At 38.5% G+C, this 14,768-nt stretch overlaps 23 non-coding genes across 23 annotated transcripts; all 23 read left to right on the top strand.

The window, feature by feature from the left end:
• The first annotated feature begins 31 nt into the window (after positions 1-31).
• Trnae-uuc lies at positions 32-103 on the top strand. Its single transcript has one exon. It is a non-coding gene; the product is annotated as a tRNA-Glu (tRNA).
• Positions 104-563: 460 nt separating this feature from the next.
• On the top strand, positions 564-635 carry Trnae-uuc. Its single transcript has one exon. It is a non-coding gene; the product is annotated as a tRNA-Glu (tRNA).
• A 182-nt stretch (positions 636-817) lies between these two features.
• Positions 818-919, top strand: Trnaf-gaa. The gene has a single exon. It is a non-coding gene; the product is annotated as a tRNA-Phe (tRNA).
• Positions 920-1,096: 177 nt separating this feature from the next.
• On the top strand, positions 1,097-1,168 carry Trnae-uuc. The gene has a single exon. It is a non-coding gene; the product is annotated as a tRNA-Glu (tRNA).
• Positions 1,169-1,629: 461 nt separating this feature from the next.
• Positions 1,630-1,701, top strand: Trnae-uuc. Its single transcript has one exon. It is a non-coding gene; the product is annotated as a tRNA-Glu (tRNA).
• A 463-nt stretch (positions 1,702-2,164) lies between these two features.
• On the top strand, positions 2,165-2,236 carry Trnae-uuc. The gene has a single exon. It is a non-coding gene; the product is annotated as a tRNA-Glu (tRNA).
• Positions 2,237-2,699: 463 nt separating this feature from the next.
• Positions 2,700-2,771, top strand: Trnae-uuc. The gene has a single exon. It is a non-coding gene; the product is annotated as a tRNA-Glu (tRNA).
• A 461-nt stretch (positions 2,772-3,232) lies between these two features.
• On the top strand, positions 3,233-3,304 carry Trnae-uuc. Its single transcript has one exon. It is a non-coding gene; the product is annotated as a tRNA-Glu (tRNA).
• Positions 3,305-3,767: 463 nt separating this feature from the next.
• Trnae-uuc lies at positions 3,768-3,839 on the top strand. Its single transcript has one exon. It is a non-coding gene; the product is annotated as a tRNA-Glu (tRNA).
• Positions 3,840-4,302: 463 nt separating this feature from the next.
• On the top strand, positions 4,303-4,374 carry Trnae-uuc. Its single transcript has one exon. It is a non-coding gene; the product is annotated as a tRNA-Glu (tRNA).
• A 461-nt stretch (positions 4,375-4,835) lies between these two features.
• Trnae-uuc lies at positions 4,836-4,907 on the top strand. Its single transcript has one exon. It is a non-coding gene; the product is annotated as a tRNA-Glu (tRNA).
• A 2,061-nt stretch (positions 4,908-6,968) lies between these two features.
• Trnae-uuc lies at positions 6,969-7,040 on the top strand. The gene has a single exon. It is a non-coding gene; the product is annotated as a tRNA-Glu (tRNA).
• Positions 7,041-7,503: 463 nt separating this feature from the next.
• Positions 7,504-7,575, top strand: Trnae-uuc. Its single transcript has one exon. It is a non-coding gene; the product is annotated as a tRNA-Glu (tRNA).
• Positions 7,576-8,038: 463 nt separating this feature from the next.
• Positions 8,039-8,110, top strand: Trnae-uuc. Its single transcript has one exon. It is a non-coding gene; the product is annotated as a tRNA-Glu (tRNA).
• A 463-nt stretch (positions 8,111-8,573) lies between these two features.
• On the top strand, positions 8,574-8,645 carry Trnae-uuc. Its single transcript has one exon. It is a non-coding gene; the product is annotated as a tRNA-Glu (tRNA).
• Positions 8,646-9,108: 463 nt separating this feature from the next.
• Trnae-uuc lies at positions 9,109-9,180 on the top strand. The gene has a single exon. It is a non-coding gene; the product is annotated as a tRNA-Glu (tRNA).
• Positions 9,181-9,641: 461 nt separating this feature from the next.
• Positions 9,642-9,713, top strand: Trnae-uuc. The gene has a single exon. It is a non-coding gene; the product is annotated as a tRNA-Glu (tRNA).
• Positions 9,714-10,176: 463 nt separating this feature from the next.
• On the top strand, positions 10,177-10,248 carry Trnae-uuc. Its single transcript has one exon. It is a non-coding gene; the product is annotated as a tRNA-Glu (tRNA).
• Positions 10,249-10,711: 463 nt separating this feature from the next.
• Positions 10,712-10,783, top strand: Trnae-uuc. The gene has a single exon. It is a non-coding gene; the product is annotated as a tRNA-Glu (tRNA).
• Positions 10,784-11,244: 461 nt separating this feature from the next.
• Positions 11,245-11,316, top strand: Trnae-uuc. Its single transcript has one exon. It is a non-coding gene; the product is annotated as a tRNA-Glu (tRNA).
• Positions 11,317-12,844: 1,528 nt separating this feature from the next.
• On the top strand, positions 12,845-12,916 carry Trnae-uuc. Its single transcript has one exon. It is a non-coding gene; the product is annotated as a tRNA-Glu (tRNA).
• Positions 12,917-13,915: 999 nt separating this feature from the next.
• Positions 13,916-13,987, top strand: Trnae-uuc. Its single transcript has one exon. It is a non-coding gene; the product is annotated as a tRNA-Glu (tRNA).
• A 461-nt stretch (positions 13,988-14,448) lies between these two features.
• Positions 14,449-14,520, top strand: Trnae-uuc. Its single transcript has one exon. It is a non-coding gene; the product is annotated as a tRNA-Glu (tRNA).
• The last annotated feature ends 248 nt before the right edge of the window (positions 14,521-14,768 follow it).

Genomic DNA, 14,768 nt, shown 5'->3' with positions numbered 1-14,768 from the left:
TCAAGAAAACATTTCCTAAGGTGAGCAGGTATCCCATATGGTCTAGCGGTTAGGATTTTTGGTTTTCACCCAGACGTCCCGGGTTCTACTCCCGGTATGGGAAAAATGCATTTTTTTAAATCTAGAAGGTCTTACTTTTATAATTAGATAAAGTTTTGATTATTGCGCAAAATCAATGGCGAAGAATAGCAGTCCTTCTTTGTTTGACATTTTGCGCACATTTTTTTTTTCATACAAAATTCATCATATTTAAGCCCGAGCAGACGAAGTCTGGACATGAACGTGCCGAAATAGCTCAGTTGGGAGAGCGTCAGACTGAAGATCTGAAGGTTTCTGGTTCAATCCGGAGAGTTTGTAGGAACTCTGAAAAATCCCCTGTTTCGGCATTTTTTAAACCATTTTTGTTAACTGGAGCTCTTTCACAGTCAAGACACGGCAGACATGTTTGTAAAGAATGGTACAAATATGAGCTTGATAAATTTATGGAGAAAACATCATCGTATCTTAATACTATTCTTCGCGCTGTATTTAATCAAGAAAACATTTCCTAAGGTGAGCAGATATCCCATATGGTCTAGCGGTTAGGATTTCTGGTTTTCACCCAGACGGCCCGGGTTCGACTCCCGGTATGGGAAAAAATGCATTTTTTTAAATCTAGAAGGTCTTACTTTTATAATTAGATAAAGTTTTGATTATTGCGCAAAAACAATGGCGAGGAAGAGCAGTCCTTCTTTGGTTGCCATTTTGGCACTTTTTATTTTTTCATTCAAAATTCATCATATTTAAGCCCGAGCAGACTAAGTCTGGACATGAACGTGCCGAAATAGCTCAGTTGGGAGAGCGTCAGACTGAAGATCTGAAGGTCCCTGATTCAATCCGGAGAGTTTGTAGGAACTCTGAAAAATCCCGGGTTTCGGCATTTTTTTAAACCATTTTTGTTAACTGGACCTCTTTCACAGTCAAGACACGGCAGACATGTTTGTAAAGAATGGCACAAATATAGCTTGATAAATTTATGGACAAAACATCATCGTATCATAATACTATTCTTCGCGCTGTATTTAATCAAGAAAACATTTCCTGAGGTGAGCAGATATCCCATATGGTCTAGCGGTTAGGATTTCTGGTTTTCACCCAGACGGCCCGGGTTCGACTCCCGGTATGAGAAAAAATGCATTTTTCAAATCTAGAAGGTTTTACTTTTATAATTAGATAAAGTTTTGATTATTGCGCAAAAACAATGGCGAAGAAGAGCAGTCCTTCTTTGGTTGCCATTTTGCGCACTTTTTATTTCTTCATTCAAAATTCATCATATTTAAGCTCGAGCAGACTAAGTCTGGACATGTACGTGCCGAAATAGCTCAGTTGGGAGAGCGTCAGACTGAAGATCTGAAGGTCCCTGGTTCAATCCGGAGAGTTTGTAGGAACTCTGAAAATTCCCGGATTTCGGCATTTTTTAAACCATTTTTGTTAACTGGAGCTCTTTCACAGTCAAGACACGGCAGACATGTTTGTAAAGAATGGTACAAATATGAGCTTGATAAATTTATGGAGAAAACATCATCGTACCTTAATACTATTCTTCGCGCTGTATTTAATCAAGAAAACATTTCCTAAGGTGAGCAGATATCCCATATGGTCTAGCGGTTAGGATTTCTGGTTTTCACCCAGACGGCCCGGGTTCGACTCCCGGTATGGGAAAAAATGCATTTTTTTAAATCTAGAAGGTCTTACTTTTATAATTAGATAAAGTTTTGATTATTGCGCAGAAAACAATGGCGAGGAAGAGCAGTCCTTCTTTGATTGCCATTTTGGCACTTTTTATTTTTTCACTCAAAATTCATCATATTTAAGCCCGAGAAGACTAAGTCTGGAAATGAACGTGCCGAAATAGCTCAGTTGGGAGAGCGTCAGACTGAAGATCTGAAGGTCCCTGTTTCAATCCGGAGAGTTTGTAGAAACTCTGAAAAATCCCGGGTTTCGGCATTTTTTTAAACCATTTTTGTTAACTGGACCTCTTTCACAGTCAAGACACGGCAGACATGTTTGTAAAGAATGGCACAAATATGAGCTTGATAAATTTATGGAGAAAACATCATCGTATCATAATACTATTCTTCGCGCTGTATTTAATAAAGAAAACATTTCCTAAGGTGAGCAGGTATCCCATATGATCTAGAGGTTAGGATTTCTGGTTTTCACCCAGACGGCCCGGGTTCGACTCCCGGTATGGGAAAAAATGCATTTTTTTAAATCTAGAAGGTCTTTCTTTTATAATTAGATAAAGTTTTGATTATTGCGCAAAAACAATGTCGAAGAAGAGCAGTCCTTCTTTGGTTGCCATTTTGCGCACTTTTTATTTCTTCATTCAAAATTCATCATATTTAAGCCTTAGCAGACTAAGGCTGGACATGAACGTGCCGAAATAGCTCAGTTGGGAGAGCGTCAGACTGAAGATCTGAAGGTCTCTGGTTCAATCCGGAGAGTTTGTAGGAACTCTGAAAAATCCCGGGTTTCGGCATATTTTTAAACCATTTTTGTTAACTGGACCTCTTTCACAGTCAAGACACGGCAGACATGTTTGTAAAGAATGGCACAAATATGAGCTTGATAAATTTATGGAGAAAACATCATCGTATCATAATACTATTCTTCGCGCTGTATTTAATCAAGAAAACATTTCCTAAGGTGAGCAGGTATCCCATATGGTCTAGCGGTTAGGATTTCTGGTTTTCACCCAGACGTCCCGGGTTCTACTCCCGGTATGGGAAAAATGCATTTTTTTAAATCTAGAAGGTCTTACTTTTATAATTAGATAAATTTTTGATTATTGCGCAAAAACAATGGCGAAGAAGAGCAGTCCTTCTTTGGTTGCCATTTTGCGCACTTTTTATTTCTTCATTCAAAATTCATCATATTTAAGCTCGAGCAGACTAAGTCTGGACATGTACGTGCCGAAATAGCTCAGTTGGGAGAGCGTCAGACTGAAGATCTGAAGGTCCCTGGTTCAATCCGGAGAGTTTGTAGGAACTCTGAAAATTCCCGGATTTCGGCATTTTTTAAACCATTTTTGTTAACTGGAGCTCTTTCACAGTCAAGACACGGCAGACATGTTTGTAAAGAATGGTACAAATATGAGCTTGATAAATTTATGGAGAAAACATCATCGTACCTTAATACTATTCTTCGCGCTGTATTTAATCAAGAAAACATTTCCTAAGGTGAGCAGATATCCCATATGGTCTAGCGGTTAGGATTTCTGGTTTTCACCCAGACGGCCCTGGTTCGACTCCCGGTATGGGAAAAAATGCATTTTTTTAAATCTAGAAGGTCTTACTTTTATAATTAGATAAAGTTTTGATTATTGCGCAGAAAACAATAGCGAGGAAGAGCAGTCCTTCTTTGATTGCCATTTTGGCACTTTTTATTTTTTCACTCAAAATTCATCATATTTAAGTCCGAGAAGACTAAGTCTGGAAATGAACGTGCCGAAATAGCTCAGTTGGGAGAGCGTCAGACTGAAGATCTGAAGGTCCCTGTTTCAATCCGGAGAGTTTGTAGAAACTCTGAAAAATCCCGGGTTTCGGCATTTTTTTAAACCATTTTTGTTAACTGGACCTCTTTCACAGTCAAGACACGGCAGACATGTTTGTAAAGAATGGCACAAATATGAGCTTGATAAATTTATGGAGAAAACATCATCGTATCATAATACTATTCTTCGCGCTGTATTTAATAAAGAAAACATTTCCTAAGGTGAGCAGGTATCCCATATGATCTAGAGGTTAGGATTTCTGGTTTTCACCCAGACGGCCCGGGTTCGACTCCCGGTATGGGAAAAAATGCATTTTTTTAAATCTAGAAGGTCTTTCTTTTATAATTAGATAAAGTTTTGATTATTGCGCAAAAACAATGTCGAAGAAGAGCAGTCCTTCTTTGGTTGCCATTTTGCGCACTTTTTATTTCTTCATTCAAAATTCATCATATTTAAGCCTTAGCAGACTAAGGCTGGACATGAACGTGCCGAAATAGCTCAGTTGGGAGAGCGTCAGACTGAAGATCTGAAGGTCTCTGGTTCAATCCGGAGAGTTTGTAGGAACTCTGAAAAATCCCGGGTTTCGGCATTTTTTTAAACCATTTTTGTTAACTGGACCTCTTTCACAGTCAAGACACGGCAGACATGTTTGTAAAGAATGGCACAAATATGAGCTTGATAAATTTATGGAGAAAACATCATCGTATCATAATACTATTCTTTGCGCTGTATTTAATCAAGAAAACATTTCCTAAGGTGAGCAGGTATCCCATATGGTCTAGCGGTTAGGATTTCTGGTTTTCACCCAGACGTCCCGGGTTCTACTCCCGGTATGGGAAAAATGCATTTTTTTAAATCTAGAAGGTCTTACTTTTATAATTAGATAAAGTTTTGATTATTGCGCAAAAACAATGGCGAAGAAGAGCAGTCCTTCTTTGTTTGACATTTTGCGCACTTGTTATTTTTTCATACAAAATTCATCATATTTAAGCCCGAGCAGACGAAGTCTGGACATGAACGTGCCGAAATAGCTCAGTTGGGAGAGCGTCAGACTGAAGATCTAAAGGTCTCTGGTTCAATCCGGAGAGTTTGAAGAAACTCTGAAAAATCCCCTGTTTCGGCATTTTTTAAACCATTTTTGTTAACTGGAGCTCTTTCACAGTCAAGACACGGCAGACATGTTTGTAAAGAATGGTACAAATATGAGCTTGATAAATTTATGGAGAAAACATCATCGTATCTTAATACTATTCTTCGCGCTGTATTTAATCAAGAAAACATTTCCTAAGGTGAGCAGATATCCCATATGGTCTAGCGGTTAGGATTTCTGGTTTTCACCCAGACTGCCCGGGTTCGACTCCCGGTATGGGAAAAAATGCATTTTTTTAAATCTAGAAGGTCTTACTTTTATAATTAGAAAAAGTTTTGATTATTGCGCATAAACAATGGCGAAGAAGAGCAGTCCTTCTTTGGTTGCCATTTTGCGCACTTTTTATTTCTTCATTCAAAATTCATCATATTTAAGCAAGAGCAGACTAAGTCTGGACATGAACTTGCCGAAATGGCTCAGTTGGGAGAGCGTCAGACTGAAGATCTGAATGTCCCTGGTTCAATCCGGAGAGTTTGTAGGAACTCTGAAAAATCCCGGGTTTTGGCATTTTTTAAACCATTTTTGTTAACTGGAGCTCTTTCACAGTCAAGACACGGCAGACATGTTTGTAAAGAATGGTACAAATTTGAGCTTGATAAATTTATGGAGAAAACATCATCGTATCTTAATACTATTCTTCGCGCTTTATTTAATCAAGAAAACATTTCCTAAGGTGAGCAGATATCCCATATGGTCTAGCAGTTAGGATTTTTGGTTTTCACCCAGACGTCCCGGGTTCTACTCCCGGTATGGGAAAAATGCATTTTTTTAAATCTAGAAGGTCTTACTTTTATAATTAGATAAAGTTTTGATTATTGCGCAGAAAACAATGGCGAGGAAGAGCCGTCCTTCTTTGATTGCCATTTTGGCACTTTTTATATTTTCATTCAAAATTCATCATATTTAAGCCCGAGCAGACTAAGTCTGGACATGAACGTGCCGAAATAGCTCAGTTGGGAGAGCGTCAGACTGAAGATCTGAAGGTCCCTGGTTCAATCCGGAGAGTTTGTAGGAACTCTGAAAAATCCCGGGTTTCGGCATTTTTTAAACCATTTTTGTTAACTGGACATCTTTCACAGTCAAGACACGGCAGACATATTTGTAAAGAATGGTACAAATATGAGCTTGATAAATTTATGGAGAAAACATCATCGTATCATAATACTATTCTTCGCGCTGTATTTAATCAAGAAAACATTTCCTAAGGTGAGCAGGTATCCCATATGATCTAGCGGTTAGGATTTCTGGTTTTAACCCAGACGGCCCGGGTTCTACTCCCGGTATGGGAAAAATGCATTTTTTTAAATCTAGAAGGTCTTACTTTTATAATTAGATAAAGTTTTGATTATTGCGCAAAAACAATGGCGAAGAAGAGCAGTCCTTCTTTGTTTGACATTTTGCGCACTTTTTATTTTTTCATACAAAATTCATCATATTTAAGCCCGAGCAGACGAAGTCTGGACATTAACGTGCCGAAATAGCTCAGTTGGGAGAGCGTCAGACTGAAGATCTGAAGGTCTCTGGTTCAATCCGGAGAGTTTGTAGGAACTCTGAAAAATCCCCTGTTTCGGGATTTTTTAAACCATTTTTCTTAACTGGAGCTCTTTCACAGTCAAGACACGGCAGACATGTTTGTAAAGAATGGTACAAATATGAGCTTGATAAATTTATGGAGAAAACATCATCGTATCATAATACTATTCTTCGCGCTGTATTTAATCAAGAAAACATTTCCTAAGGTGAGCAGGTATCCCATATGATCTAGCGGTTAGGATTTCTGGTTTTAACCCAGACGGCCCGGGTTCTACTCCCGGTATGGGAAAAATGCATTTTTTTAAATCTAGAAGGTCTTACTTTTATAATTAGATAAAGTTTTGATTATTGCGCAAAAACAATGGCGAAGAAGAGCAGTCCTTCTTTGGTTGCCATTTTGCGCACTTTTTATTTCTGCATTCAAAATTCATCATATTTAAGCTCGAGCAGACTAAGTCTGGACATGAACGTGCCGAAATAGCTCAGTTGGGAGAGCGTCAGACTGAAGATCTGAAGGTCCCTGGTTCAATCCGGAGAGTTTGTAGGAACTCTGAAAATTCCCGGATTTCGGCATTTTTTAAACCATTTTTGTTAACTGGAGCTCTTACACAGTCAAGACACGGCAGACATGTTTGTAAAGAATGGTACAAATATGAGCTTGATAAATTTATGGAGAAAACATCATCGTACCTTAATACTATTCTTCGCGCTGTATTTAATCAAGAAAACATTTCCTAAGGTGAGCAGATATCCCATATGGTCTAGCGGTTAGGATTTCTGGTTTTCACCCAGACGGCCCGGGTTCGACTCCCGGTATGGGAAAAAATGCATTTTTTTAAATCTAGAAGGTCTTACTTTTATAATTAGATAAAGTTTTGATTATTGCGTAGAAAACAATGGCGAGGAAGAGCAGTCCTTCTTTGATTGCCATTTTGGCACTTTTTATTTTTTCATTCAAAATTCATCATATTTAAGCCCGAGAAGACTAAGTCTGGAAATGAACGTGCCGAAATAGCTCAGTTGGGAGAGCGTCAGACTGAAGATCTGAAGGTCTCTGTTTCAATCCGGAGAGTTTGTAGAAACTCTGAAAAATCCCGGGTTTCGGCATTTTTTTAAACCATTTTTGTTAACTGGACCTCTTTCACAGTCAAGACACGGCAGACATGTTTGTAAAGAATGGCACAAATATGAGCTTGATAAATTTATGGAGAAAACATCATCGTATCATAATACTATTCTTCGCGCTGTATTTAATAAAGAAAACATTTCCTAAGGTGAGCAGGTATCCCATATGATCTAGAGGTTAGGATTTCTGGTTTTCACCCAGACGGCCCGGGTTCGACTCCCGGTATGGGAAAAAATGCATTTTTTTTAAATCTAGAAGGTCTTTCTTTTATAATTAGATAAAGTTTTGATTATTGCGCAAAAACAATGTCGAAGAAGAGCAGTCCTTCTTTGGTTGCCATTTTGCGCACTTTTTATTTCTTCATTCAAAATTCATCATATTTAAGCCTTAGCAGACTAAGGCTGGACATGAACGTGCCGAAATAGCTCAGTTGGGAGAGCGTCAGACTGAAGATCTGAAGGTCCCTGGTTCAATCCGGAGAGTTTGTAGGAACTCTGAAAAATCCCGGGTTTCGGCATTTTTTAAACCATTTTTGTTAACTGGAGCTCTTTCACAGTCAAGACACAACAGACATGTTTGTAAAGAATCGTACAAATATGAGCTTGATAAATTTATGGAGAAAACATCATCGTACCTCAATACTATTCTTCGCGCTGTATTTAATCAAGAAAACATTTCCTAAGGTGAGCAGATATCCCATATGGTCTAGCGGTTAGGATTTCTGGTTTTCACCCAGACGTCCCGGGTTCGACTCCCGGTATGGGAAAAAATGCATTTTTTTAAATCTAGAAGGTCTTACTTTTATAATTAGATAAAGTTTTGATTATTGCGCAGAAAACAATGGCGAGGAAGAGCAGTCCTTCTTTGATTGCCATTTTGGCACTTTTTATTTTTTCACTCAAAATTCATCATATTTAAGCCCGAGAAGACTAAGTCTGGAAATGAACGTGCCGAAATAGCTCAGTTGGGAGAGCGTCAGACTGAAGATCTGAAGGTCCCTGTTTCAATCCGGAGAGTTTGTAGAAACTCTGAAAAATCCCGGGTTTCGGCATTTTTTTAAACCATTTTTGTTAACTGGACCTCTTTCACAGTCAAGACACGGCAGACATGTTTGTAAAGAATGGCACAAATATGAGCTTGATAAATTTATGGAGAAAACATCATCGTATCATAATACTATTCTTCGCGCTGTATTTAATAAAGAAAACATTTCCTAAGGTGAGCAGGTATCCCATATGATCTAGAGGTTAGGATTTCTGGTTTTCACCCAGACGGCCCGGGTTCGACTCCCGGTATGGGAAAAAATGCATTTTTTTAAATCTAGAAGGTCTTTCTTTTATAATTAGATAAAGTTTTGATTATTGCGCAAAAACAATGTCGAAGAAGAGCAGTCCTTCTTTGGTTGCCATTTTGCGCACTTTTTATTTCTTCATTCAAAATTCATCATATTTAAGCCTTAGCAGACTAAGGCTGGACATGAACGTGCCGAAATAGCTCAGTTGGGAGAGCGTCAGACTGAAGATCTGAAGGTCTCTGGTTCAATCCGGAGAGTTTGTAGGAACTCTGAAAAATCCCGGGTTTCGGCATATTTTTAAACCATTTTTGTTAACTGGACCTCTTTCACAGTCAAGACACGGCAGACATGTTTGTAAAGAATGGCACAAATATGAGCTTGATAAATTTATGGAGAAAACATCATCGTATCATAATACTATTCTTCGCGCTGTATTTAATCAAGAAAACATTTCCTAAGGTGAGCAGGTATCCCATATGGTCTAGCGGTTAGGATTTCTGGTTTTCACCCAGACGTCCCGGGTTCTACTCCCGGTATGGGAAAAATGCATTTTTTTAAATCTAGAAGGTCTTACTTTTATAATTAGATAAAGTTTTGATTATTGCGCAAAAACAATGGCGAAGAAGAGCAGTCCTTCTTTGGTTGCCATTTTGCGCACTTTTTATTTCTTCATTCAAAATTCATCATATTTAAGCTCGAGCAGACTAAGTCTGGACATGTACGTGCCGAAATAGCTCAGTTGGGAGAGCGTCAGACTGAAGATCTGAAGGTCCCTGGTTCAATCCGGAGAGTTTGTAGGAACTCTGAAAATTCCCGGATTTCGGCATTTTTTAAACCATTTTTGTTAACTGGAGCTCTTTCACAGTCAAGACACGGCAGACATGTTTGTAAAGAATGGTACAAATATGAGCTTGATAAATTTATGGAGAAAACATCATCGTACCTTAATACTATTCTTCGCGCTGTATTTAATCAAGAAAACATTTCCTAAGGTGAGCAGATATCCCATATGGTCTAGCGGTTAGGATTTCTGGTTTTCACCCAGACGGCCCTGGTTCGACTCCCGGTATGGGAAAAAATGCATTTTTTTAAATCTAGAAGGTCTTACTTTTATAATTAGATAAAGTTTTGATTATTGCGCAGAAAACAATAGCGAGGAAGAGCAGTCCTTCTTTGATTGCCATTTTGGCACTTTTTATTTTTTCACTCAAAATTCATCATATTTAAGCCCGAGAAGACTAAGTCTGGAAATGAACGTGCCGAAATAGCTCAGTTGGGAGAGCGTCAGACTGAAGATCTGAAGGTCCCTGTTTCAATCCGGAGAGTTTGTAGAAACTCTGAAAAATCCCGGGTTTCGGCATTTTTTTAAACCATTTTTGTTAACTGGACCTCTTTCACAGTCAAGACACGGCAGACATGTTTGTAAAGAATGGCACAAATATGAGCTTGATAAATTTATGGAGAAAACATCATCGTATCATAATACTATTCTTCGCGCTGTATTTAATAAAGAAAACATTTCCTAAGGTGAGCAGGTATCCCATATGATCTAGAGGTTAGGATTTCTGGTTTTCACCCAGACGGCCCGGGTTCGACTCCCGGTATGGGAAAAAATGCATTTTTTTAAATCTAGAAGGTCTTTCTTTTATAATTAGATAAAGTTTTGATTATTGCGCAAAAACAATGTCGAAGAAGAGCAGTCCTTCTTTGGTTGCCATTTTGCGCACTTTTTATTTCTTCATTCAAAATTCATCATATTTAAGCCTTAGCAGACTAAGGCTGGACATGAACGTGCCGAAATAGCTCAGTTGGGAGAGCGTCAGACTGAAGATCTGAAGGTCTCTGGTTCAATCCGGAGAGTTTGTAGGAACTCTGAAAAATCCCGGGTTTCGGCATTTTTTTAAACCATTTTTGTTAACTGGACCTCTTTCACAGTCAAGACACGGCAGACATGTTTGTAAAGAATGGCACAAATATGAGCTTGATAAATTTATGGAGAAAACATCATCGTATCATAATACTATTCTTTGCGCTGTATTTAATCAAGAAAACATTTCCTAAGGTGAGCAGGTATCCCATATGGTCTAGCGGTTAGGATTTCTGGTTTTCACCCAGACGTCCCGGGTTCTACTCCCGGTATGGGAAAAATGCATTTTTTTAAATCTAGAAGGTCTTACTTTTATAATTAGATAAAGTTTTGATTATTGCGCAAAAACAATGGCGAAGAAGAGCAGTCCTTCTTTGTTTGACATTTTGCGCACTTGTTATTTTTTCATACAAAATTCATCATATTTAAGCCCGAGCAGACGAAGTCTGGACATGAACGTGCCGAAATAGCTCAGTTGGGAGAGCGTCAGACTGAAGATCTAAAGGTCTCTGGTTCAATCCGGAGAGTTTGAAGAAACTCTGAAAAATCCCCTGTTTCGGCATTTTTTAAACCATTTTTGTTAACTGGAGCTCTTTCACAGTCAAGACACGGCAGACATGTTTGTAAAGAATGGTACAAATATGAGCTTGATAAATTTATGGAGAAAACATCATCGTATCTTAATACTATTCTTCGCGCTGTATTTAATCAAGAAAACATTTCCTAAGGTGAGCAGATATCCCATATGGTCTAGCGGTTAGGATTTCTGGTTTTCACCCAGACTGCCCGGGTTCGACTCCCGGTATGGGAAAAAATGCATTTTTTTAAATCTAGAAGGTCTTACTTTTATAATTAGAAAAAGTTTTGATTATTGCGCATAAACAATGGCGAAGAAGAGCAGTCCTTCTTTGGTTGCCATTTTGCGCACTTTTTATTTCTTCATTCAAAATTCATCATATTTAAGCAAGAGCAGACTAAGTCTGGACATGAACTTGCCGAAATGGCTCAGTTGGGAGAGCGTCAGACTGAAGATCTGAATGTCCCTGGTTCAATCCGGAGAGTTTGTAGGAACTCTGAAAAATCCCGGGTTTCGGCATTTTTTAAACCATTTTTGTTAACTGGACATCTTTCACAGTCAAGACACGGCAGACATATTTGTAAAGAATGGTACAAATATGAGCTTGATAAATTTATGGAGAAAACATCATCGTATCATAATACTATTCTTCGCGCTGTATTTAATCAAGAAAACATTTCCTAAGGTGAGCAGGTATCCCATATGATCTAGCGGTTAGGATTTCTGGTTTTAACCCAGACGGCCCGGGTTCTACTCCCGGTATGGGAAAAATGCATTTTTTTAAATCTAGAAGGTCTTACTTTTATAATTAGATAAAGTTTTGATTATTGCGCAAAAACAATGGCGAAGAAGAGCAGTCCTTCTTTGTTTGACATTTTGCGCACTTTTTATTTTTTCATACAAAATTCATCATATTTAAGCCCGAGCAGACGAAGTCTGGACATTAACGTGCCGAAATAGCTCAGTTGGGAGAGCGTCAGACTGAAGATCTGAAGGTCTCTGGTTCAATCCGGAGAGTTTGTAGGAACTCTGAAAAATCCCCTGTTTCGGCATTTTTTAAACCATTTTTGTTAACTGGAGCTCTTTCACAGTCAAGACACGGCAGACATGTTTGTAAAGAATGGTACAAATATGAGCTTGATAAATTTATGGAGAAAACATCATCGTATCATAATACTATTCTTCGCGCTGTATTTAATCAAGAAAACATTTCCTAAGGTGAGCAGGTATCCCATATGATCTAGCGGTTAGGATTTCTGGTTTTAACCCAGACGGCCCGGGTTCTACTCCCGGTATGGGAAAAATGCATTTTTTTAAATCTAGAAGGTCTTACTTTTATAATTAGATAAAGTTTTGATTATTGCGCAAAAACAATGGCGAAGAAGAGCAGTCCTTCTTTGGTTGCCATTTTGCGCACTTTTTATTTCTGCATTCAAAATTCATCATATTTAAGCTCGAGCAGACTAAGTCTGGACATGAACGTGCCGAAATAGCTCAGTTGGGAGAGCGTCAGACTGAAGATCTGAAGGTCCCTGGTTCAATCCGGAGAGTTTGTAGGAACTCTGAAAATTCCCGGATTTCGGCATTTTTTAAACCATTTTTGTTAACTGGAGCTCTTACACAGTCAAGACACGGCAGACATGTTTGTAAAGAATGGTACAAATATGAGCTTGATAAATTTATGGAGAAAACATCATCGTACCTTAATACTATTCTTCGCGCTGTATTTAATCAAGAAAACATTTCCTAAGGTGAGCAGATATCCCATATGGTCTAGCGGTTAGGATTTCTGGTTTTCACCCAGACGGCCCGGGTTCGACTCCCGGTATGGGAAAAAATGCATTTTTTTAAATCTAGAAGGTCTTACTTTTATAATTAGATAAAGTTTTGATTATTGCGCAGAAAACAATGGCGAGGAAGAGCAGTCCTTCTTTGATTGCCATTTTGGCACTTTTTATTTTTTCATTCAAAATTCATCATATTTAAGCCCGAGAAGACTAAGTCTGGAAATGAACGTGCCGAAATAGCTCAGTTGGGAGAGCGTCAGACTGAAGATCTGAAGGTCTCTGTTTCAATCCGGAGAGTTTGTAGAAACTCTGAAAAATCCCGGGTTTCGGCATTTTTTTAAACCATTTTTGTTAACTGGACCTCTTTCACAGTCAAGACACGGCAGACATGTTTGTAAAGAATGGCACAAATATGAGCTTGATAAATTTATGGAGAAAACATCATCGTATCATAATACTATTCTTCGCGCTGTATTTAATAAAGAAAACATTTCCTAAGGTGAGCAGGTATCCCATATGATCTAGAGGTTAGGATTTCTGGTTTTCACCCAGACTGCCAGGGTTCGACTCCCGGTATGGGAAAAAATGCATTTTTTTTAAATCTAGAAGGTCTTTCTTTTATAATTAGATAAAGTTTTGATTATTGCGCAAAAACAATGTCGAAGAAGAGCAGTCCTTCTTTGGTTGCCATTTTGCGCACTTTTTATTTCTTCATTCAAAATTCATCATATTTAAGCCTTAGCAGACTAAGGCTGGACATGAACGTGCCGAAATAGCTCAGTTGGGAGAGCGTCAGACTGAAGATCTGAAGGTCCCTGGTTCAATCCGGAGAGTTTGTAGGAACTCTGAAAAATCCCGGGTTTCGGCATTTTTTTAAACCATTTTTGTTAACTGGACCTCTTTCACAGTCAAGACACGGCAGACATGTTTGTAAAGAATGGCACAAATATGAGCTTGATAAATTTATGGAGAAAACATCATCGTATCATAATACTATTCTTCGCGCTGTATTTAATCAAGAAAACATTTCCTAAGGTGAGCAGGTATCCCATATGGTCTAGCGGTTAGGATTTCTGGTTTTCACCCAGACGTCCCGGGTTCTACTCCCGGTATGGGAAAAATGCATTTTTTTAAATCTAGAAGGTCTTACTTTTATAATTAGATAAAGTTTTGATTATTGCGCAAAAACAATGGCGAAGAAGAGCAGTCCTTCTTTGTTTGACATTTTGCGCACTTGTTATTTTTTCATACAAAATTCATCATATTTAAGCCCGAGCAGACGAAGTCTGGACATGAACGTGCCGAAATAGCTCAGTTGGGAGAGCGTCAGACTGAAGATCTAAAGGTCTCTGGTTCAATCCGGAGAGTTTGAAGGAACTCTGAAAAATCCCCTGTTTCGGCATTTTTTAAACCATTTTTGTTAACTGGAGCTCTTTCACAGTCAAGACACGGCAGACATGTTTGTAAAGAATGGTACAAATATGAGCTTGATAAATTTATGGAGAAAACATCATCGTATCTTAATACTATTCTTCGCGCTGTATTTAATCAAGAAAACATTTCCTAAGGTGAGCAGGTATCCCATATGGTCTAGCGGTTAGGATTTCTGGTTTTCACCCAGACTGCCCGGGTTCTACTCCCGGTATGGGAAAAAATGCATTTTTTTAAATCTAGAAGGTCTTACTTTTATGATTAGAAAAAGTTTTGATTATTGCGCATAAACAATGGCGAAGAAGAGCAGTCCTTCTTTGGTTGCCATTTTGCGCACTTTTTATTTCTTCATTCAAAATTCATCATATTTAAGCAAGAGCAGACTAAGTCTGGACATGAACTTGCCGAAATAGCTCAGTTGGGAGAGCGTCAGACTGAAGATCTGAATGTCCCTGGTTCAATCCGGAG

The sequence above is a fragment of the Nematostella vectensis genome, chromosome 11 (assembly GCF_932526225.1).
Source record: "Nematostella vectensis chromosome 11, jaNemVect1.1, whole genome shotgun sequence".
NCBI classification, from domain to species: domain Eukaryota; kingdom Metazoa; phylum Cnidaria; class Anthozoa; order Actiniaria; family Edwardsiidae; genus Nematostella; species Nematostella vectensis.
Note: the sequence above shows the minus strand (reverse complement) of the source record. Positions and strands in the feature narration are given on the sequence as shown.